The 24,819-nt window shown below is 39.1% G+C and overlaps 1 long non-coding RNA gene across 2 annotated transcripts in view; it reads left to right on the top strand.

Moving 5' to 3' along the window:
* LOC111090578 overlaps positions 1-24,819 on the top strand; it is a 33,937-nt gene that overhangs the window by 4,584 nt on the left and 4,534 nt on the right. The window contains exons 2-3 of one of the 2 annotated variants that reach the window (XR_005372328.1): positions 6,521-6,800; positions 14,928-14,982. This is a non-coding gene — a long non-coding RNA (uncharacterized LOC111090578). Of the gene's footprint in view, positions 1-6,520; positions 6,801-14,927; positions 14,983-24,819 lie in introns of those variants that run through there. The other variant, XR_005372327.1, reaches the window with a different exon arrangement.

Genomic DNA, 24,819 nt, shown 5'->3' with positions numbered 1-24,819 from the left:
TTTGCCTTTTCCAGAATGTAATATAGTTGGAATTATACAGTGTATATATATATATATATATATATATAATACAGTATATATATACTGTATACTTATATATATAGTATAGTATAATATATATACCGTATATATATACACATACTGTATATATACATATACATATATACATATATACACAGTATATATATATATATATATATATATATATATATATAATTCCAACTATATCACATTCTGGAAAAGGCAAAATGATGGTCAGTAAAAAGATCAGTGGTTGCCAGGGTAGGAGGGATGAACAGGTGGAGCACAGAGGAGCTTTAGGACAATGAAACTATTCTATATATCATAATGGTGGGTACATGGCATCATTCCTTTGTCAAAATTTGTAGTATGTACCATGCCAAGAGTAAACTCTAAACTATGGACTTTGGGTGATAATGATGTGTCAATGTAGCTTCATCAGTTGTAACATATGTACTACTTCTGGTGTGGGATGTTGATGGTGGGGGAGGCTATGCATGCCAGGGGCAGGATGTATGTGGGAACTCTCTGTATTTGGTTTTGCTATGGACTTAAAAACTTCCTTAAAAAATAAAGTTTGTTTTAAAATTATGACAAAATACTTTGGAATTAATTTCAAATGTAATCAAGAGGGCACCTGGGTGTCTGGGTCAGTTAAGTGTCTGCCTTGAGCTCCGGTCATGTTCTCAGGGTCCTTAGATTGAGCCCTGTGTCGGGCTCCCAGCTCACTGGGGAGTCTGTTTCTCTGTCTCCCTCTACCCCTCCCCCTGCTCATGCTCACTCTCCCACTCTCTCTCCAATAAATGAATAAAAAAAAAAAAGAATTTGTTTGAACTGTATCTTGCAGGAAGTGGTGGTAAAAAAAGTAATCAAATTAAGAGCCTAAAGCAGAGATACAAAAGATCAGGGAAATAGATTGCAATAACAAAAGTTGCTGAAATGTAAACAGGTATAATATAAATTACCAAATAAGATTTAAGGGTAGATAGAATATCTATATAGACCAATTACATTAAAAGAAATAGAGAAAACTGCCAAACATCTATCTTCCTCAAGAAGCACAGAGCCCAGAATTAAAAAAAAAAAAAAAAAAGGCCAAAAAACCCTGTGATCAAAATTAAAGCTATATTGGAAGGAACATGAAGGAAAACAGACACTGCTGAATATGGAGTAGAGGATATAAATGAAAAATCTGAGCAAATTGAAAAGAAAGTAAAGGGCTTTAAAGATTAAGAGGCACTACCAGCCTGAGTAATCTGGAATAGACTCCTCCCTTTTACCTTCTGTAAAATGAGTTTTGTCTTTCTATGAATTGACTGATGGATCTTAAAAAATAGATCAAGTGGACAATAATAAATAAGGATATGGAAGATCTAAATGACCTAATTAGTAAGGCTGACCTAAATGATATATGTAATGAGATCATACTAAAAATAATGTTCTGCAATCTGTTTTTTTCACTTAATATTCCCTAGAGATCTTTCCATATTATTATAATTCTATCTCAAAAATGAATTGCCTGAAAAAATTACAGTGTGAAGTATCCTTTTGAAAGGTTACAGGTGATAGAGTTTGCAAATCTAGACAATCTAATGGCTTTATATTCCTTTTGACAAGTCACTTCCTACTCGGGATTTTTTTTTTTTTAAGGTTTTATTTATTTATTCATCAGAGACACACACAGAGACAGAGACATAGGCAGAGGGAGGAGCAGGCTCACTGCAGGGAGCCTGATGCAGGACTGAATCCCAGGATCCCAGGATCACGATGCTGAGTGGAAGGCATATACTCAACCACAGCCACACAGTGCCCTTTGTTTCTTGTTTTTAGAGCATGTTGAGTTTCCTTTTGGGGGTTATATTTTGTGCACTAGTGGAGGCAATTGCTGTTCCCTCTGCCTTGTCTGATTCCCAGGGTGAGGTGGGATTGAGTGACTATCAGCACAGAGGCAGGAGAATAGCTCTGACCCCTGGGACTAGCCTGAACAGAGCAGAATGAATGCCATGGGCAACAGTTGAGTCAAGAATGCAGCTATGGAGTAAAACATGGAAGGCAGAGAGGAACCTTACAGCTATTCCCCTTTCTGAGATTCCAGGCCTGTGTCCCCTCCTTCCTAAGGACATGGAGACATGTGTGCTTAGCTTAGAATACCTTTGAATCTTTGATATGACATCATTTCAGTTAAATGAGACTATTGGTAGAGTTATAGTTAACTGGAAAGTTAATTCTTTGTGGGGATCTTGGGTTGCAAGATTCTTCTGCTTTCCTTTGATTTCTTGTCTGCAAACACTCACTGTACATAGACCACCCATATCTGTCCCTAAAACAGGGGTGCAAAGCAAACAACCCATGCCCTCACCTTAAAGGACATGCGTTAACTCTAGACTTGGCACCTCCTGTCCACACTGTCTCTCTGCCCTCGGCCCCCTCCCCTCTTATCAGAATTCAGCCTCTCACCTTCCAGCCCCAACTGCCTCCACATTTCCTATTGCCTGTCAAGCTGTCTTTTAGACTATGAAAAAAGAGCTTTTGGGGTCAGGGCCTGCATTACTTCTGCTCACTATCAATGCTGCTAAAATCCAGTTGCGTAGTTGTCTAATCCAGCCAGGGCTTTGGGGCTATGTGCAGAGAAGGTTTACCCAAAGTGAAAATGCTCCACTGTGTAAATTCTTTCTGTGTCAGTTCAGTGAGGCAGAGAATCCTTTCCCTGGGAGGGTGGGACCCTCAGGCTGAGCGCCTAGTTGATCTGAACATTTTGTCTAAACACATCCCTTATGCCAGCTTTCTAATGCCCACCACCCCCTGAGGCCCTCAGGTGCAGAGGGATATACTGGAGAAAGTGAGTTAGGAAAGCTTGCCACTCTGGACAGTGATGCTCAGTGGGGAGGATTTTGAGAATTTTAGGAGTATTTTTTTCTTCCAAGATGATTGGGGGCTACTCGCTTTTAGTGGGTGGGGTTAGGGGTGCTGGTCACCCTACCATGCACAGCACATTCCTGCACATCATATACACTATTGCACATCCCATACGACTTTCTAATCTCACTGCATATTCACGTAAAAAACTCAATTGCAATTGCTTGAACCTAGATGTGAACTCCATTTTAGATAGAAATACAAATACTTTTTTACATTGTAATAAAATAGTTTGAGTTTTCCAGGAACGCAAGTGCCCTGTAAATCAATGGACTATTTTATCTTCAAGTAATAGTATCCCGACTTTTGGCTGATTTGATGTAGGTGTAATTTGAGAACTACACAGTTTTACTTTTCATTTAAAGTTTTCCTTTCTCACCACAGATCCATGAGGAAAAAGTCTGTGTAGTAGAAATAATTAATATACAACACATGCTGAATGGTATCCTGAACATATATTTGTAAGGCAAGATTTATGAAAGACCAATGATTGGTTAATAGACCACATGCTTCAAAATGTTGGCTGCTTATACCCGAATTTCTCAAACAGGAGAGTTATAGATTGACCCCAGATTCTCTAGAAAATGCTGATGTTTTGTGTTTCTGTTATGTTAGTCTAAAAAAGGATAAGCAAGCATGTTCTGGATTACTCAGATACCCACCTTCTGATAATTTCTGCCACCAATTTAGTACATGTGTTTTTGGTTTTGTTTATGATCAGCTTGGGAACAATAGCACAAATTTAATTATTGGCCAATGAGACAATACCTGAGAACTTAAGCTTCAGATATCAGAAGAATTTGTCTGAAATGCTCATTTCTTTAAAAAAACACATAGACAAGATCTTACTCTAGGTCTCAATCTACTTGCTTACTGTGTTCTACATGGAAGATGTAAAATGGTGGATGTTAGCTGGGTACCAATGGTTTAGATCTTCCCTCCTTAGAGTAACCCTATTCCAGAATAACCTGGAATAGCACTTACTGAAGCCTAAGAGCAAACAGTTTCTTGGCGGAATTGTCTCAGATACACATGTTCCTCACCTTTCCATGTATTTCCTCTTTCCTTTCTACAGTCTGAAAGCAAAACTCTCTCAGTAAAGCCAGTATAACCTTCTGCTATGTGACCCAGGCAAACATGTATTCTGACCTCAAGCTCTAGCTAACATAATTTGAAATGCAGTTGATAGAAAGGCTCATCATTAATACATTAATGCTCTTTAAGAAAGATAAACCATGCCACTAGGTCACTGTGTGGATACAGATGTTTCAAGTTAAAAAAAAAAAAAAAGAGGCTTCCGATTGTCTATGAATTACTTCCAAATATTTAGCTTGGAATCAGGACCCTATAAAGGTGGGTTCTGTATTAATTAGGGTGTGGACAGCAGAAATTTGTGGTTCTGGAGGTTGCACAAGAAGCAGAAGTACCCTGACATAAATAAGATAGAAATTTATTCCTTTGTCATGGGTCTAGAGGTGAGTGTCCAGCTATGGTGGGTAGCTTTGCCATCCTTCACTTATGGATTCCATATCTGAGTTCAAGTCTGTACTTGTTGCCATTTGCATCCAGGAGGAAGAGGAACAAGGGAAGTCTCAGGAAGGGGGGCTCGGTCTTTAGGACATTAGCATGGTGCTTTAGTAGCATGTCATGTCAGTTCATGCACCACTGGCTCAGACCTAGTTACATGACCATACCTAGCTTCAAGAGAGGCTGGAAATTGTATGTAGTCTCTAGCTGGGTAGCCATGTGCCAGGATAAAATTGGGGTTTTCTTAACAAAAAGAAGAACAAATGGATACTAGGACATAATTATCAGTCCCTACTTTTTTTTTTTTTAAGATTTTATTTATTTATTCATGAGAGACACAGAGACAGAGAGAGAGGCAGAGACATAGGCAGAGGGAGAAGCAGGCTCCATCCAGGCAGCCTGATGTGGGACTTGATCCCGGGTTTCCAGGATCACGCCCCAGGCTGAAGGCGGCACTAAACCACTGGGCCACCTGGGCTGCCCTCAGTCCCTACTTTTAATTACGTCTTCCTTTACTTTGTCTACATTCCAGCTGCACAAAATATACTACCCAGATATGTGCTTTGTCTCCTGGCTCTGAGCCTCTTTGCCCATGTCTCCCTCTGTCTAGGACACTTTTCCCTCCTCCACTTATAAACAAAGAGCCAGAGGGAGATAGGGAGAACTGAGAATTTGGGTAGACTTCATGGAAAAAGTAGCATGTTATCTGTGCCTTGAAGTATGAGTATTTTGACAAGTAAAGGAGGCAAAATATGCCCCAGACAAAGGCAGTTGTGAGCACAAAGACCCAGAGTCAGGAAATAAAGCACATATTGGGGTAATCATTGGGTATTACCCATGGTTTACCTCCTCTTTCTTTATTTGTTAATTTGTGAATTTGATAGATTTTTTTTTTGGTGATTATGTCTTATTTGCAAATATGTTTTACTTTTCATGATAGTTTGAAAGCTTCTTGAAACAAGCAAGGCTCAAGACTTGACATTCTGTGTTTGAATCCCAGCCCTGCCACTTAGAAGCCTTGTGATCTTGGCAAAGTTACTAAAACTTGCTACACATGGTTTTTTCCTTTAGTAAAAATGGTAAATAATATTATCAGCCAAAGGTTAGAGTTATTTCACATGAAGGGTTTAGCAAAGTGCCTGGCATATAGTATGTGTCCAGGGAATATAAACCAGTGTTATTATTGTTTTTGTTGTTGTCATTTTCTAGTGTTACCAGCATTTCCTATATTCTGTCTACATATAAGCACTAACTAAATAACTGTTATCTTGAAATAAGATATTTATAGTACATTTATTGTTATTCTTAGGGTAAAAGTATAATATCCAGCATTTGTACAACTCTTGGCAAAGTCATCTGTGCCTTACCATAGTCTTATAAGGTGGGTATTCATGTTCCCATTTTCAGATGGGATGAAGCATAGGGAGGTCAAATGACTTGCTCACTCAGGGGAGGCCATTTCTACAGCTTTGCTTTAAGAGCCTTTGCTAAGCATTCTTCTAGACAGGAGCTAGGGAAGGAGGCTGACTGCAAATTTCCCACAAACAAGGACTCTGGCTCTGTTTTCTGGTGATAGGGAAGGTGTAGAAAAAACAAAAGAGGAAGACTAATGATACTTGGAATTTTCACCACACAGAATCAGGAACTAGAGAACGCTGAGATTCAGAGATGTCATCAGTGCAGTAACTTGGAAACCACTTGCCTTGCTAGGAACTTAGTAACCTGGCATGGGATCAGCCAGTCTATTAAACAGTTATAATGGAAGAGAAAGTGCTTCACTGCTCATTCCACAGCCAAACCGCAGACCCTGGCAACTCCTTGCCTCAAAGGCAACAAAGACACATTCTTAGGGTTTGGCTCCTTTCTCCTGAATTCTACACCTTAAGCTAAAGAAGTTAGTCACGCGAGGCTGGGCTGCTGGGAAGTACATCCATGACTACTGCAGAGATCTCTGCCCTCCCTTCCCTCAGATATCGCCTCCCAGGTTCTCCCACACATGTGTTCTGGGAATGCTTGTTAATCACATCACTGATCATTTCTTCTGTTTTGCTTCCAGGAATCTTGGTTTGAAGACATTGACCCAGGAGAGAGAAGTCCTTGGTATCGCTTTTGGAGACACCTTGTGGACAATCTGTCAAGAATTCTATGATACATAGCTAAATACATTGAGGGCCCATAAATTGTCAGACCTTGTGCCCATCTCAGAAAAGCAAAGATAAAGAAGATTGGAATTTTCTTTTCTTTTTATTATCCAACAGATGGTAGAGTATAGCATAGGGATTTGGTTCAAGGCAGGAAGTGTCAGAAGACCTGGATTTGGCTCCTGCCTTTGTTAGGTAAGCATGGAGCAGTGGCCTGTGTTCTCTGAGCCTCAGTTTCTTCTGTAGAAATAGTGACGGGCCTGGATGACCTCGCTGCCCTGTCTTCCTCTAACATTGGATGCTGATGAGTCTGTGAGCACAGGCAGAAACATGAGATACTGGAAGGATCTTGTTTCTGTGTTCTTAGAAAAGCCTGGTCGCTAGATTTCCCTTTTAATAGCTGGTATGTGCAAAAGAATGTGAATATCACACAGGTAAGTGGTAGATATAACAACAATAGGAGTACCTGTGAGCTTTACTTTGAGGAGAACATGGCTAATATTCTCTCACTGGGGGCTCCTTTCCTGTATCATGCCCTGCATATCCCTAGAGGTCACCAACATTCTGAATCACCAACATTCTGAATTTGATTTCTTTTTTCTTTTCTTTTCTATTCTTTTCTTTTCTTTTCTTTTCTTTTCTTTTCTTTTCTTTTCTTTTCTTTTCTTTCTTTTCTTTTCTTTTCTTTTTTTTTTTAAGATTTTGTTTATTTATTCATGAGAGACAGAAAGAGAGAGAGAGAGAGGCAGAGACACAGGCCCCATGCAGGGAGCCCGATGTGGGACTCGATCCTGGGTCTCCAGGATCACACCCTGGGCTGAAGGCGGCGCTAAACTGCTGAGCCATCTGGGGCTGCCCTGAATTTGATTTCAATGAACACTTGGTTTAAAAAAATAAGTTAGCACATATACATGCAATATCAAATAGTATATTATTTAATTTTGCTTGGTTAATTAAAATGGTATTATACTATACCCAGTCTTTTTTTCACTTGCTGTTTTCACATTTTATTGTGTAGAATAAATAATTGTTTATTCATTCTCTAGTCACTTTGGACAAGGGTTGTTTCCAGTTGTTATTACAATGCTGCTAAGAATGTTCCTACACGTAAATGCTGTGCAAGAGCTTCTCTAGGATTTATACATAGAAGTAGAAGCACGTGAATCTGAGGCATGGGTGCAAGAATTTCTTTAGGGTAGAACTTCTAGGCTATAAAGTATGTGATTGTTCAACTTATTTTTCCCAAAGTGGTTGTACCAATTGACTCCTGCCAACAATGTATAAAAATTCCAGTTGAGGGATCCCTGGGTGGCTCAGCGGTTTGGCCCCTGCCTTTGGCCCAGGGCGCGATCCTGGAGACCCAGGATCGAATCCCACATCGGGCTCCCGGTGCATGGAGCCTGCTTCTCCCTCTGCCTGTGTCTCTGCCTCTCTCTCTCTCTCTCTCTCTCTGACTATCATAAATAAATAAAAATTAAAAAAAAATTCCAGTTGATTCATACCCTCACCAAGACGTTGACAGTGTTAGACTTCTTCTTTTCTGCTCAACCATTGGGTGAAAAGTAATGGTGTCTTAGTGTCTCCTTTATTACTAATGAGGCTGAGTGTTCTCTCATGTGTTTGTGGGCCTGTCATGTTTCCTGCTCTATGAACCTGCTCATTTTTCTACTGGGATTTATTCATTTATTTACTGGACTTTAAAGATAAAAAGAATATATTGTCTTCTTGTATGTTTTATTGGTTATACATGTTGCAAATTATCTTCTGGTTTGTGGGGTTTCTGATCACTTTCATCATGGGATCTATTGTTAAAACAGATGTTCTTAATTTGCAGCAGAATTTATTTATTTTTTGTAGTTTGTACTTTAAAAAGTATTTATTTATTTGAGAGGGAGAGAGAGAGAGAGAGATAGAGCATGAGTGGGAGGGGCAGAGAGAGAGGGAGAGAGAATGTCAAGCAGACTTGATCTCACAATCATGAATGAGATCATGACCTGAGCTGAGTCAGGAGTTGGACATTCAACCACCTGAGCCACCCAGGTGCCCCCATAATTTGTACTTTTTAAAGTAATCATCACAACTCCTAGATTCTGGAGATGTTCTCCTGAATCATCTTCAAAAATTTAAAGAGTTTTGCCTCTTATATCTAAGTTTTAAATCCACTAGGATTTGACATTTCTGCATGGTGTGAAGCAGGATCTGATTACAGGTTTTCTTTTTCATATAGAAAGCCAATTGGCCTTGTATCATTTGTTGATGAATCTCTTGCTCCCTTAGTGATTTGCAGTACCTGCTCTGTTGTACCCCAAGGACCCACTCCTCTCTCCTCTCTTTGTATTTCTGGGCTCTTTCTGTATTCCATTGGGCAATTTGTTGATAACTGTGCCACTACCACACTGTCTTTATTACTACAGTTTTGTAATGTATCTTGATCCTTCCCTTCAGGAGTGCCTTCTTTATTCTTAGGTCTTTGCTCCTCCATATACATTTGAGAATTATTGGTCAAATTCTTCCACAATTCTATTTGGCTTTTATTGGAATTGCATCCAATCTTTAGATCAGTTTGGGAAGAAGTGACATATGTATGATATTTCCAAAAGATTATATTATGGCCCTTGAGTAGCTGATGGTCTAGTGGGGGAAGACAGTTTTAGACACATGATTATAATACCATGTGGTAAATATTACATAAAAATGAAATACCAGGGAGGAGTTAGGGAAAATGTTACAGAGAAGGTAACATGTGTAAAGATTCTCAGTAAGCAAAGATTCTATATTCTGGCTTCATATGTACGAAGTCTGTCTATTCCATTTTGTCAGATTCCCTCAGGAGATAACCACCAAGGCTACCCTTATTAAAATCCAGGGTTTGGGCTAGAATTGCTGGGATGGTTGCACAGCTGGATCAGCTTTCCCTAGGCCTACATCCAAACCAGTGTGCCACATCCGTTCTTTCTCTGTATCCAAACTTGGACATCAGCACATGGCATACCTTCTTGTATTCTTTACTCCCAACTCTAAGTGTTTTGGTTACTTTAGTAGGTCTGACTTGTCTTTCCCAGATAGAAAGACATAGAAAGTCATAGAAAGACAATTCACAGTCTTTATGAAGCCAATTTATACCAGTTTTACAAGTTCAACTTGCAGTAGCTTTGCCTCCAGGATTTTATTTGATTCTGGACCACTTTTTCCTGGTGATACTTCAACAATCAATTAGTACAACCGTGGAGTGCCTGTTATGGAGCTAGACACTTTTAGGAGATATAGAGTCAAGGGATTTGGAATCAGGTAGACTGAGGTTCAAGTCTCTAACTCATTAGCTGGTTGACATTGAGCCAACCACTTAACTTTTCTGATTACTTAGTTATTCATGTATAACATGGAATAATAATTCTGGGTTACAGATAATACATATAAAAGGTCTTGCACACTTACTCTTTTATTTTTTTATTTTTTATTTTTTTTACACTTACTCTTTTAATCAAAGGAGGAACAAAAAATGTTGGTTTCAAAAATTAGAACATCAAAGATAACTAGATACAAGAAGACAATCAGAACAAGAAGATAACTTGCTTCTGAGATAACTTTTTACTCAACAAAGTATATAAAGTGGTGGGAGTTCAGCCATGCATGGAGGATGTGCTGAGAGAATAGCACATGCTAATATAGTCCACAGAGTCACATAGACACTCCATTTTCGTCCAGAGAATATGGAAGATATCATGTAAAAATAGATAATCTAGAACAAGGTAACACATTAGAAAGGGTGAAACAGTAAAGGAAAGTCAAGAGTGGGGACATATAGTGTACAGTGAAGGAAAGAAGGAGGAAGGGTAGAAAATACACACTAGGGAGTCCATTCTACAAACTTGCTTTAAGGGGACCACAGATGTGATGTGATGGTGGCCTCCACCAATAGTCATGATGATAAGTATAGAAAACTACAAGGAATAACAAATATAGGAGAATGATGAGCCTGGAGAGGAGCTGGAAAGGGGAGACTCCTTGAACATGACGATGTTTGAGCCAGGTTTTGAAGGATGTTAGAGCCATCCTTCAGATAGAGGTAGCCACCCAAGCAAATACATAAGAGGAGAGGAGAGAGGTTGTCCTGGGGCATGGGACTCCCTTTGGATAGCCTCAAGGTAGTGTAGGCCAATGACTGAGCTCTTCAATACCAGTCTTTAGATTTCACACAAAAGGGAGCCCCAGCTGTCCCTGAGGAGAAAATACCCTGATGAGAGTGGTATTTGAAAGAAATGATCCTGGAACCACACAACTGCAATTTTCCCCTTTGCAAATTATAATTCATCACAAGCATTTAGGAAAACACTGTCACGCATGTCTCTCCTGATGTGGTTCACATCTGGCTCTGCCACTGGCAATACAGAATATTTAGAAAATCTGTGCAGCATTAGTGTCTAATAACCTTTGCTTTAAACACAGTGAAGCAAACCACAAACTTAGAAATGGCACATATTCCCCTACAGTAATTTAGTCCAGGTTTCCTGTGTGACTTAGGAAATCCCTCATTTTAGTGGCATCTAGTAGTCTGGACAATGGCAGGAGTGCTGAAAACTAGGGAGGTTGAAATTAATCTTAGAAATAAAAGTAAACAGGGACTTTCACTTTCAGTTTGCTTTCCTTGCATATATAAAGTTTTGAGAGTTTATTTTTTTTAATTTTTATTTTATTTATGATAGGCACACAGTAAGAGAGAGAGAGGCAGAGACACAGGCAGAGGGAGAAGCAGGCTCCATGCACCGGGAACCCAACGTGGGACTCAATCCCAGGTCTCCAGGATCACACCCTGGGCCAAAGGCAGGCGCTAAACCGCTGCGCCACCCAGGGATTCGAAGTTTTGAGAGTTTAAAATGGCTCTAGACTTAAAAGGCATTCTTCTTAAAATATGGTACAATCAGCAGGGTTTTTAAGTAAAGTTATAATTTTGTAGCATGTGGACATCAGTGTAAGTTCAAATATTTAGATTTCAAATATAGGCTTGAACTTTTGGCCAGAGTTTTCCTTTGTTGTATTTTGAGGGGCTAACGAGCTCCTTCAGTGTCTTAAAAAATGAGTCTAATAGTTCCTTGGTTGTTAGCATGTCAGGAGCCTGTAGAAGATAGGAACATCAAGTACCACAGGCACTGAGCATTTGGAGGCAGGAAAAGATTTGAGGGAATATGTGCTTTGTCAGCCCCAGAGGCACCCCTTTTTATAAGACTGTGGCTGACCTTTTCTTGACTCCAGTTGGTTCTAATCCATTGCAAGCCATCCTCCAGCCCAGCTGTTACCAGGCTACATGGGGAAAGCATGTCCCCACTAACCTCTTGATGGAGAAGAGGAAAAGGAAAAGACAAGGCTTTATTGCTTTGATGGTCATGCAGTCACCTCATATAACCTAAGTGGCTGTTTTCTTTTGGGGGGCTTTCCCAATTGACTCTTGAGAAGCAAGCTGAATTTGTTAAAGTGGATGGTAAAATGAACCACAGACCCATCTGTGTTGGTTTGTCCCTAACCTCAGGTGGGGAGGGAATTTCATTCACAAATGACAGAACCCTTGGGAGAGAGAGTCCTGGTGAGATTAGATTTTGACTTCTTCAGTGCCTACATGGATTGTCCAGATTTGGGTGGTTCATTGTGATCCTGGGTGATTTCTTTTCTTGGTAGGAAAGTAAAAGCACAACCCAGGAAAAATACAATAAGTGTAGAGCTTTGTGGTAAGTCAGTTTTTCTTTTCCTTTTCTTTTTTCAATTTTTATTTTTTAAAGTAAGTTCTATGCCCAATGTGGGACTTGAACTAATGACCTTGAGATCAGGCGTTGCATGCTCTGCCAACAGCCCGCCAGGCACCTCAAGTCAGTTTTTCTCAGTGAAATTCATTTATTCATTTATTTAACAAATTATTATGCAAAGTCTTCAATGTGCTAGCTTCTGGAGATATGACAAAGAAGGTAAATCATGGCCCATGAACCAATGATATGACATATGACAGAGTAACAGTTCTCAAAATGTATATGAAATGATGATACCAAGTCCATGATTCTCTTGCCTTCACCAAAACAAATGAATAAAGTGAGGGGGTGGGGGTCATGGTGTTGGTGGTGGATTTTTTTCTCAAACAAATTTGGGAAACACTGTATACTTTGTTTTGGAGACACACATTGTACCATAGAGTAATGAAGGCTTTGATATGTTCTGCTATAAATAATTGTGCTATTCATTATTATTCATTATTATTCATTTTATTTATAAATACTGGGTTGCCAGTATTTATCAAAAGTTAATAATTTAGTGACCATCCTCTCAGAGTTCTCTATCCACTACCCCATACACAAGTGCTTATCAAAAATGAAGTCATTTGGCATTTTTCACTTAGAGTGTATTGTGACAGGGCTGTCTTGTTTTCATTGTCCTTGTAGTGCTTCACACAGAGAGTGATTCTCTGTAAGTGGTCAATAAATTGGATGAACAAATGACCAATTCTAAGGTCTTTTCTGGGTTTAAGCTTATTTGATCTTTATTATTCTTTTTTTTTTTTTATTCTTTTACTCTGTGAATGTTCCATGTGGCTTCAATTTACCTTGTATTGATTTTCAAAAAATAATAGACCTAATTTTTTAGACCAGCTTTAGACTTACAGAAAAATTGAGCAAGTAGTACAGAGAGGTCTCATAAATGATTCTTCCCCACCAACCCAGTTTCCTTATTATTAACATCTTGCATTTGTGTGGAACATTTGGTACTGTCAGGTTTTTCCCTCTATGTTTTAATCATTTAATAGGCGTGCAGTGGTGTCTTACTGTTGTTTTAATTTGCAATTCCCTAGTGACATATAATGTCATCTTTTTCATATGCTTATTTAAGGTTTTGTATGTCTTATTTAGTGAAGTGTCTGTTCAGATCTTTTGCCTATTTTTTAACCAGGTTGTTCTTTTCTTATTGCTGAATTTTGACAGTTCTTTGTAGATCCAGTGACAATTCCACTGAGTACAGAATTCTAGGTTGATGGTTTTTCCTTCATCACTAAATATTTCACTTCACTTTCTTCTTGCTCACATAGTTTCTGAAGTCTAGTGTAATTCTTATCTTTGTTCCTCTATAGGTCAAGGGTTCTTTTCTTCTTTCAAAATTTTTCCTTGGTCTTTGATTTACTAAAGTTTGATATGTCTGGGTATAGATTTTTGTGTATTTATCCTCCTTGGTGTTCTCTGGGCTCTCTGGCTCTATGGTTTGGTGTCTGTCATTAGTTTTGAGAATTTCTCAGCCATTATTACTTCAAATAAATCTTCTGTTCCTTTCTTTGTTCTCCTTCTAATATTCCCATTTCCTAAGCACTCTGTGAAAGGTGGATTAAACAGTGTTCTATTTATTCTCACAACTCTGAGCAAGATATTGATAATTTTACAAGTGAGGAAACAAGAGTGATGGAGTATTTGTAACATCAGAGCTGGTGCATTGTGGGAGATGTTTGATGAAGACTCCTTAGGTAGCAGAATGAGCTCTTGCTCCTAACTGCTGTTCAGAGCTGCCTTTAGTAACTAGTTGTGACTGAGGGAGAGCTTTATGTAGATGTTGGGGATGACCATTGCTCTAGGCAAGTCTGTGAAATCAACATTTAGATGGACAGAACAGATCGAGATGGTCACCGTCACCCTGTTCTTCACCTGACTTGGCTACTTTGCAGATGCCCTTTAGGTCAGTGCAAATCACTCCCATGACTGGCTAAACAAAAACTCCTGAAAACACTTTCCATTAATAGTGTGGTTAGGGGTGGGTGAGGGAAAGGAGAGAGCTCTAGAGGGCTCCAGGCACAGGTAGATGATGATATGAATCACATCTTCCAGGGTTGGTTGGAGTGCTAGCTTGGTGAAATTCAAATGACCTGGTATGCTAGGATTTATTGAAAAAGTGAGTTATTGGCTAGGTTTTGGAGCTCATCTGTTTTTCAGAGAATTTTGTAGGAAAAGCTTTGTTGCAACAGTTTGGCCCAATTTAAAGCATAGTAATGTAGTAAGGGGAATATGGGGACACACAGATCGTTGTCATAATTTAAGTAAAAATATTTCTAGTCTTCAAATAAGTACACTTGACAGACACAGAGAACAATTGACACCTGCAGAGTTCTGTCTATCCAGACATCTTCCACCATTAGATTGTCTGTCATTATCTTGGGAAGTGCATAGGGTGGTATTTTGGTCAAAGGAAACAGTAAATGGAAAGACCCATTATGAACACATGAAAAGATACCCAACATCCTGAGCTATCAGGGAAAATCAAGTTAAAATCACAATGAGATACTACTTTATCTCATCTTTATAGGCTGGCTGTAATCAGAAAGACAAATACTAACAGGTGTTGGCAAAGATGTGGAGAGACTAGACCCATCCCATGCTGCTGGTGGGAATGTGAAGTGGTGCAGCTATTTTGGAAGACAGTTTGGCAGCTCATCAAATGGTTAAATATAGAGTTACCATGTGACCCTCATGGTGTGCTCCTAGGTATATAGCCAAGGAAATGAAAATACATGTCCACAAGAAAAAAATAAAACCTTGTTTGTGTTTTTAATGTTCATAGCAGCATTATTCATAATAGCTCAAACATGGAAATAATTCAAACGTTCTTCAGTGAAACAAACTGTGTACATTAACACAATGGATGGTTCTGAAAAAAAAATGATGTGAAGTAGTGATGAACCTTGAAAATGCACTAAATGATAAAAGACAAAAGACAAAAGACCATATATTGTCTGATTCCATTTTTATAAAATGTCCAGAATTGGCAAATCCATGTAGACAGAAAGTAGATTGGTGGTTGCTTAAGGCAGCATATAGAGAAAGGAGTAGGGAGAAATAGAGAGTGACCACCAGTGAGTACAGGGTTTCTTTCTGGAGTGATGAAACCATTCTGTTAGTGACTGTGGTGATAGTTATAGAATATACTGAAGCCACTTCCAATGGGTGAGTTATAAAATATGTGAATCATGTCTCAATCAAGTTATTTTATACAACTGTTATGAATAATAACCCCCACACCTCAGGAGTGGGATGCCATCGGCTTATCAGCACATTGTCCTTGATTTTCAACACTGATTACAGCCCCATTGGGCAGAGGGAATAAGGAAGTCACATTTACTAGATGAGAAAGCTAGCCACAATGAGACCATGGAGCTTTCCCCAGCTTATGAAGCTTGAAGATCCTTTAGGCATGCAGGTCTTCTGACAACTAGTTCCAGGCACAGTTGACAGATGTGTGGCTGTTAAGCTGTGTTCTAAGAGCCTCTTCAGGGGATGCTTGTGTGTGAGGGCAGTGGATTTGGGGTGGGCATGGGAAGTAGGGTTGCAGGTCAGGCGAGCTCTTGTCTCCTACCTGGTTTAAATCAAAGCACTTCTGGGTTTAAATTGACATATTGGGTTTGTGCATATTCTTTCTCTGGATAAAGGTCTCTCTGCCAGAATTTATTGTCCCTACACCCGTAGTTCTCAGATTGCAAAGACAGTGAACAGAATACTTCCCTCAACCTCAGCACCCAAAGCCCTGAGGGAGCTTTAGAAAAAGTCCACATTTCAAACAAAAAGTGAAAACTCGAGCTGCCAAGATCTTGTTGCTTTGGTGTTGATTCTTTTCTAAGGAATGCACCCACAAGGTATCTGTTTGCAACACTAATTGTCAATGAACAAGTGATAAATTGTGCCCTTGGCCAAAGTATATTCTGTTGCTAGAAAACAATGCAGCCAAGTGTTTATGAAATTATCAGAACACAGTCACTTATTAATAATATCGTACAAGATGTCCTTGTCCCCAGAAATGCTCCTATCCTCATCCAAGACTGTCTTAGAAGCAAATGTTGTTTCCCAACAAAATCAAGGTTTGTTCTCTATTTGTCTTAATAAGGAATGACATAAGTTTACCAAGACAAAGGAGTTCCATTTTTTGGTTCCTTGTGTTTAATCTGTACAGACAGAAGGCTGTAAATATCATAAGTGGTTATTGCTGGCTGGCCTTGTAGGGGCCCAGTTCGTTAAGGACCATGGTTCGCTGGTTTCTTGTATGCCTTCCAAGGGCCAGGAGGGTGCTTCCCCATCATCACTATGAAGCCTGGTGAACAAAAGCTGGGGCCCAGGAGCCTGTGTTGAAGGATGATGTGACCTTTGACCTCCACTAGCGGGGCCTAGAGGGAAGGAGGCAAAGTCAGGCTCCAGTAACGTTTAATGACAGATCTTGTTAGGGTTAAAAAAACAGCTCTGGCATCCAGCTGGGACTTCACTGGGGGAGGTGCTCAGAAGGCTTCAGCCACTGACAGCCCCCCCTCCCCTCCCCTTGCACAGTTGCATCAGGTGCCAGCCGAGAGCGGTCTTTTTGATCTTACTCTCACCAAGGACCCCCACCTCGTCAGTCTGCCTCCATAGGAAGACTCATTCTTTTACTTTCCCTCTTGCCTCCAGAGTGTCTCAGCCCTCTAGATGCTACAGTGCTGTTCTGTCAGTTGGCCAGGCACCAATCCTGTTTTTTCTTTTATAAAAATGATCACCAAGTAAGTGACACAAAATGAATATCCTTATAAAGGAGACCTGAGTGAGTGCCCCAGTCCCTTCTACCACTTGGAGTTACTGGGAGAGAGCGGTCGTCTATATAAGCCAGGAAGTGGGCCCTCACCAGCACCCCAACCATGCTTGGCACTTCAGTATCTAGAATTGTGGGAAATATATTTCTGTTGTCTATGTCTGGTGTTTTTTTTTTTTTTTTTTCAGCAGCCTGAGCTAAGACAACACTGTAGGTGAACGTAAGGAGCTTTTAGTGAGGTGTGATTAGTGTTTAACTTATAAGTCAAATGGAGTCAGATAAAGATTGTGGCTGTTTCTCCCAAAGGTAACATTTTGAACACCATAAAGCAGTCCTACAACCAGGATATTGACATCGATACAGCTAAGATACAGAACATTCCATCACCATAAGGATCTCTCCTGTTGCCTTATAGGGCCATGCTCATTTCTCCCTGACCTCCATCCCCTCTTTAATTCCTGGCAACCATTCATTTACTCTCCAGTTCTGTAATTTTATCATTTTGGAATGGCATATAAATGGAATCCTACAGTATGTGACCTTTTGAGATTTGCTCTTCCCACTCAGCATAAACCTCCAGAGATTCATCCAGGTTATTGTGTGTACCAATAGTTTGTTTCTTTTTATTGCTGAGTGATATTCCTTGATATGAGTTTACCATAGGTGGTTTAAAAAATTTTTTTTAAACCAGTTATCCATTGAAGGACATGAGAGGTTTTCCTGGTTTTTGGCTATTATGAGTGAAGCTGCTATAAACATTGTATATGGGCTTTTGTGTGAACATCCTTCTTCATTTCTCTGGGATAAATGCCCAAGGGTACAATTGCTAAATTTTGTGATAGTTAAGTTTTAAAAGAAAACTGCTTAATTTTATGATAAAACTAAATGCTTAGTTTCTTTGGAATCTGTCAAATTGTTTCAAGAGTGGCTGTGCCATTTTACATTCCCACCAGTAATGGGTGAGTGACTCAGTTTCTCCACATGCTTGTCAGCATTTGGCATCATTGCTATTTTTTTTTTATTTTAGCCATTCTGGTAGGTGTTTAGTGACACTTTACATGCAGTTTACTTTTAACTTGCTTATATTATGTTTGAAGTGAGTTTCTTGTTTACAGAATATAGTTGGGTCATGTTTTATTTTTTATTTTTTTATTTTTTGGGGTCATGTTTTAGAATCTACTCTGCTAATCTCTGCCTTTTAATTGGTGTAGTTAGACCATATACATTTCATGTAATCATTGATTTATTAGGGCTTAAGTCTGCCATTTTATTTTTTGCTTTCTGTTTGTCCTGTTTTTCATTTTTTTCTGCCCTCACATGGGTTACTTGAACATTTTAAAGAATTCTATAACGATTTATCTATAGTGTTTGAAAGTGTATCTTGTATAACTTTTAGTGGCTGCTCTGGAGATTACATGTGGCTGCTTTCAAATCTTTGTCAGATGATTTTAGTCAATTTCTCATCCTAAAGGCAACATGTCTTTTTTCATTGAGTTAGAGATATTTCTGGTACTTGGTAGGATGAGTGATTTTTTTTATTAAAACCTGGACATTTTCTAATTATGAGACCCTGGATTTAATTTAAATGATTAGTTTTAGCTGGCTTTCTCTGACATCACTCTGGCAGAGGGAAGCGGTGGGGAGAGTGCTGCCTTGTTGGTTCCAAAGGAGGTAGAAGTCCAGAGTCCCCACTTGGGGACTTGGCAGAATGGCTCCTCATAGCTGCTGGGCATGGGAAGGAGATCTAGCTTTCCAGATGGTCTTCAGGGACACTACAGTAAGGGTGGCCTCATTACCCCTAGATGATAATTAAAGTCTTGACTGTCCACCTGACTCTGATACCACCCTGTAGAGAAGGGAGAGGGGTCATGTTACTGCCAGGTGAGAGTGGAAAGCCAGGCTTCCCACAAGGGGGAAAGGGAATGTTTGCTATCAGCCAGCAAAGATGAAAGTACTGGTTTCCTAAAGTTCTGGTCTCTAACACCACCCTAGCTGGAGTTCTGGGAGCCTGGATACAACCTGGCAAGAGTGGAAGACTTGGCTCTCACTTAGCCTTTGCATGTGTGGGTGAGGGTGGGCCCACAGTTTTTTCTGTGGTGTTTGGCTGGAGTAGAACAATAATTATCTAAATTGTCTAAAAGTTTTCTGTCTTTCTAGGCCACCCTTTTCCCAGTCCTTTGGCTTAAGATAGCAATCTTCTCTTGTTTTTGTTTTATTTTGTTTTTGTTTGTTTTGTTTCTCTGCTCCTGTTGGTGTTTCTGGGCTGCCAGCTTCTTTGGATTTAAGTCTGGTCTATATGAAGAAGAAAAGAAAACCTATGGAACTCACCACCATGTTGTTCCATGGGTCTTAACATCCCTGGCTGGCTGCCTTCTTCTTCCTACCTTTCAGAGCTTTCTCATGTTTGCTTTATATATAATGTGCAGGGTTTTTAGTTGTACTTAGTGGGAAGAATGGAAAAGTACATCTCTTCTATCTTCCTGGAAGCTGAAGTCTTTTTTTTTTTTTTAAAGATTTTATTTATTTATTTATTCGAGAGAGAGAGAGAGAGAAACAGAGATACAGGCAGAGAGAGAATCAGGCTCCATCCAGGGAGCCCGATGCGGGACTCGATCCCGGGACTCCAGGATCACACTCTGAGCCAAAGGCAGGCGCTAAACCACTGAGCCACCCAGGGATCCCTGGAAGCTGAAGTCTTGACACATTTTTGAGAAAAGAAAAAAAATCCATTCATAATCTCATCTTTTTTTTTTGAATTCTTTTTTTTTTTTTTTTTTTTTTCATTTATGATAGTCACACACAGAGAGAGAGAGAGAGAGGCAGAGACATAGGCAGAGGGAGAAGCAGGCTCCATGCACCGGGAGCCCGATGTGGGATTCGATCCCGGGTCTCCAGGATCACGCCCTGGGCCGAAGGCAGGCGCTAAACCGCTGCGCCACCCAGGGATCCCCATAATCTCATCTTTTCATTTTTACATATTCCTTTCCATTTCTTGCCAATATTCATGTAATTTTTTACAGGTTAGTAATAAGTGTATGTACGTTTTTATGTCCTTTTTTAAACTTATTATATTTTTAAAATATGGAAAATATTTCCCTGTGTGTTTGGACTTCATAATTACTGTTTAAAAAATCACTAACTCTTACTCTGTTAACATCCTATTTTACAAAACTTTGTACCATTGGTTGTTTGTTACTCCCACTTTTCTTTTCCTATTAGAAATAACACTGCCAAATTATCTTATCACATATAGTTTTCTGTTTGGCGTCTCTTGAACTTCTTCCTTAAGTTCTTAGGAAGGAGTTTTTTAGGCAAAGGATATTTTAAAATAAGTTTTGTGAATTGTGGTTCTGGTATTCTCTGGAAAAAAACAGGAATTTATGCTTGGTGTTCAGAGTAGCAGTTTCTTCATAACATCATATCTTCTGGTTTCGACTTTAGTTTTCTATGGTCCAGCCTTATTCTTACTTGAAACCCTGGAGAACTAACTTGTCCAAAATCCTGGGTATAACCTATCCACCCTAGCTCTTGCAACAGCAAGATTTCTAAAAACACAAATGATGCCTTTCAGGAAAGGCAAATTTCTATTATCCGATCTGTTTTTGTTTCTTTGGATCCATTTGTCAGCATATAGGATGGAGGTGCTATTCTGACTTTCATATATTTTTTTCTGATAGTATCAGCATTGGAACAAAACCTCCTGAATTATATAGGAATTTCAGTGAATCTAAGAAATTGTAAGGAATTTGATGCCATAAAAAAGACATTTTTGATGGCTCACAGAGAACATAGAAGCACCCGAGGAATTCAGTGAATCTTGTTCAAGGATCCATTTTTAAAAGAAGTGATATAAGTGGCTGAGATGCCCCTTGGAAATAATGGGAAAGCTAGGACAGGAGCAATACTTTATTACATCAATACTTACATCAATACATCCATATGTTAATACTTAGTTACAGCAAAACTTAGTTTCACCATGTGGGCTGCCAATCAATGGCATCACTGGAAAAGAAACTTCAGAGAGAACAGGTAAGTTGGCCTTTATGTACAATTGTCTAGGACTTCTCCCCTCTCCTTCCTACGATGGGTTTTTAATGGGGGAGGCTTCTTAATCTAAGAAACAAGAACAACACCCCAGCATTATTTCTAGAGGATAGGTATGGCTGCATTCAAACTTCTCAGCCAACGGAGAAAACCACTGTTTTTTTCCTGGGCCACATGCCTGGAGGTTTCTTTTTTTTTTTTTTTTTTTTTGCCTGGAGGTTTCTATCTAATGGGAACCCTGGCCAAACCATAGCCTCACTCTCATGTCTGGAGCACCAGAGAAAGTACTCTGGTGGGAACTGGAGAGGTTGACCAGACTCTTGGTGTCATGTTAGAAAGCTGCAAGATCCATCTGTGGTCTTAGGGACACTGGTTGTTCATCACTATTTCACTCTTGGTGAGAAAGACCATACTTCCTCCCCTTTCTCCCATTGTTCTCCTAAAATAGCTCCATTTCAAGTCCTAACTACTAAATTCAGCGGCCTTTCCCACACTTCTTGGGACTCTTTATATAAGTGGGTGCTAGCACTGCTCAGATGAACTCACCCAATGTGTTAGTGTCCATTCATCTGAGCAGTGCTAGCATTTGGCATTTGGCAGATGAGGAAATGGAAGATTTGAACCCAGAAACCCTGGCTCCAAAGTCCATACCCTTAATCACTGGGCCACATTTGCTGCTGCTCTGAGCTGCTCTTCTCCTCTTGGAAGCACTGTTCTGCTTTGCCTTATGTGCATGCATTTCTTAACCCTTTCTGACCTCTTTGTTTTTCTCTATTTTTCTTCTTCCAACACCTATGTTGGTAGACATTCCCCAAAATTCTTTCTTTAGCTTCCTCCCTCTTCCCTTTTGTCATTATCTACGACTGTTGTGATGAATGACACACATATATTTATCTCCAGTAACATCTTGTCAACTACTAACATAGAGCCACATTTCCTGCTTGTTGAACATCTGTATTTCTACAGAAATCATCATTTCTAATTCTAACTGTATCACCTAACCCTCAAACTTGCTTTTTCAGGGATACATTTTTTATTAATGTATAACAGAAATGCAGAAAAATGTGCCAAATATTAAGCATAGAGTTCAAGGAATTTTTACAAAGGGAACACACACTTGTAACCAGCACCAAGACCAAGGAACAGAACATTACCAGCATCCCAGATATCCCCTCTCTTGCTTTTTTCTAAGTCCTTGTCCCCTCACCCCAAAAATAACCTCAATCCTGATTTTTAACAGAATAGATTAGTTTTTCTTATTTTTGAACTTCATATAAATGGAATCATATTTATGTGTTTTATGACTTTTTCCATGCAACATCATATTTATAATATCATTTTAAGTTCTTACATGTAGAGAGAGTTTATTCATTCTCATTACTGTATAATATTCCATTATGTGAACATACCACAATTCTTAAAATCCATTATATTGTTGATGGACATTTAAGTAGTTTCCAGTTTCAGGCTGTTATTAATAATGCTACTTTGAACACTCTTTTAAAGTTTTGGGTTTTTTGGATACATGTGCATTTACCTTGGGTTTGTGCCTAGGAGTGGTATTGCTGGCTTTGTGATGTGCACATATTTAGTTTCAGCAGATATCGCCAAACAGTTTCCCAATGTGCCTATGCTGATTTACATTTCCACCAGCAATGTATGAAAATTCCATTTAGGGATCCCTGGGTGGCGCAGCGGTTTGGCGCCTGCCTTTGGCCCAGGGCGCGATCCTGGAGATCCGGGGTCGAGTCCCACGTCGGGCTCCCGGTGCATGGAGCCTGCTTCTCCCTCTGCCTGTGTCTCTGCCTCTCTCTCTCTCACTGTGTGCCTATCATGAATAAATAAAAAAATTAAAAAAAAAAAGAAAAGAAAATTCCATTTAGTCTATATTTTTGACAATATGTGGTATTTCCTATTTTTTTTATTTGAGTTATTTTGGTGAGTGTGCCATGTAATCTTGTTAGGGCTTTACTTTGCATGTCCTCAATGACTAATGAGGTTGAGCAACTTAGCATTTTTGCCCATTTGCATATCATCCTGTGAAGTGCTTTTTGAGGCTTTTTGTCCATTTTTCTGTTGGGCTGTCTGTTTTTCTCATACCAATTTATACTAGTTCTTTATATATTCTAAAAATGAATCCTTTGTTAGATATTTCCCACCACTCTGTGGTTTGCTTTTCGTTCTCTTAGGGGGTGTTGTATTTTGCTTTGTGAACAAAAATGTTAATTTTAATGTAATTCAAGATTTATTTATTTTTTTTTACTTTATTGTTAGCACTTCTTGTATCCTGCTCAAATATTCTTTTATTTTGGAGTTCTGAACATCTAATAATGGACTTCCCATTCCTTCCAGTCAAGAAAGCTTGCCACTTTGGAATCCCTTTGACTTCCTTCTCTACTCTGGTCCACGTTATTCACTATACCAATTTGATGTTACTTTAGAATTAATTCTTACATAGTTTTCATTTATTCAGCCATTGCCTCTGTTCAGGCTCCACTGAGCTGTTCACAGAAACTTATTAGTAGCTCTTCTCACCTCTCATCTCTCCTTTGGCCATATCCCTGGCATAGTAATCCTGCTAAAATACACCACAATCTCATCAAGAGTCAGATTGTCACTCAAACTTCCTACTATTACCTACTATTCAGACCTTCCAAGATCTGACCCTCATTGCTCACATTTGTTTTCACACAACTTGTGCTCCACTAATACCGTCCTATTTGCTGTTGTTCCCAATGCTCCTACATTCTCTCTTCATACTATTATATCCAGAGTTTCTTTATACTCAGCAGCTTTCCCTGGTGAGGTGCCCAGCTTAAGCACTAGTTTCTCTATGAAAATTTCCATGATCCTTGCTCACAGCACCATATTTGCTTCTTTTTAATGCTACCTTGTGTTACAGTTACCTGTGAATATGTTTGATTCCAATCATAGATTGTTAGATTCTGGAGGATAGGGACTCAGACTTATTATCTTTGTATCTCTCCATATGGCCTTAGACATAATTGGGTTTCAACATATATCTATTTATTATTAACAAGAAATAAGAAAGTAAAATAATAACTGCAATTTGTTGGGTCCTATGGTAAGTGTTAAACATGCATTATCTCAAATATTGTGGAGTTGTGAGGATTCAGTGTGATATTGCAAGGAAAGACTTTGAAAGATAGTAAGCAGTTAGTAAGTGGTAGCTATTATTAGTAGTATTAATCATTATCATTATTACTATTCCCATTAGTAGGTGAGAGAACTAAGGCAGGTAAAGTAAGACACTGCTCAATGTTGCATAGCAAGATGGAGTTGGAACTTGAGCCCAAGCATCTGCCTTTTTTTTTAAACCTGGTTTCTTTCATTTAGCATAATGATTTGGAGATTCAGTCATGTTGTTGTATATCTCAGTAGATCATCCCTTTAATCAATGAATAGTATTCCTTGTATGATACACTACAATTTATTAATCCATTTACCTATTGATGGACAATTGGATTATTTTTATATTTTAGTATTACAAAATAAAGCTGCTAAGAAAATTCACGTATAATCTTTGTGTGGGCATACATTTTTTTTTCATTGGTTAAATATCTAGGAGTGGGGTGCCTGAGTGGCT

This window comes from Canis lupus, chromosome 17, assembly GCF_011100685.1.
Source record: "Canis lupus familiaris isolate Mischka breed German Shepherd chromosome 17, alternate assembly UU_Cfam_GSD_1.0, whole genome shotgun sequence".
NCBI classification, from domain to species: Eukaryota; Metazoa; Chordata; class Mammalia; order Carnivora; family Canidae; genus Canis; species Canis lupus.
The sequence above is the reverse complement of the archived record's forward strand: the minus strand, read 5'-3'. Positions and strand labels throughout refer to the sequence as shown.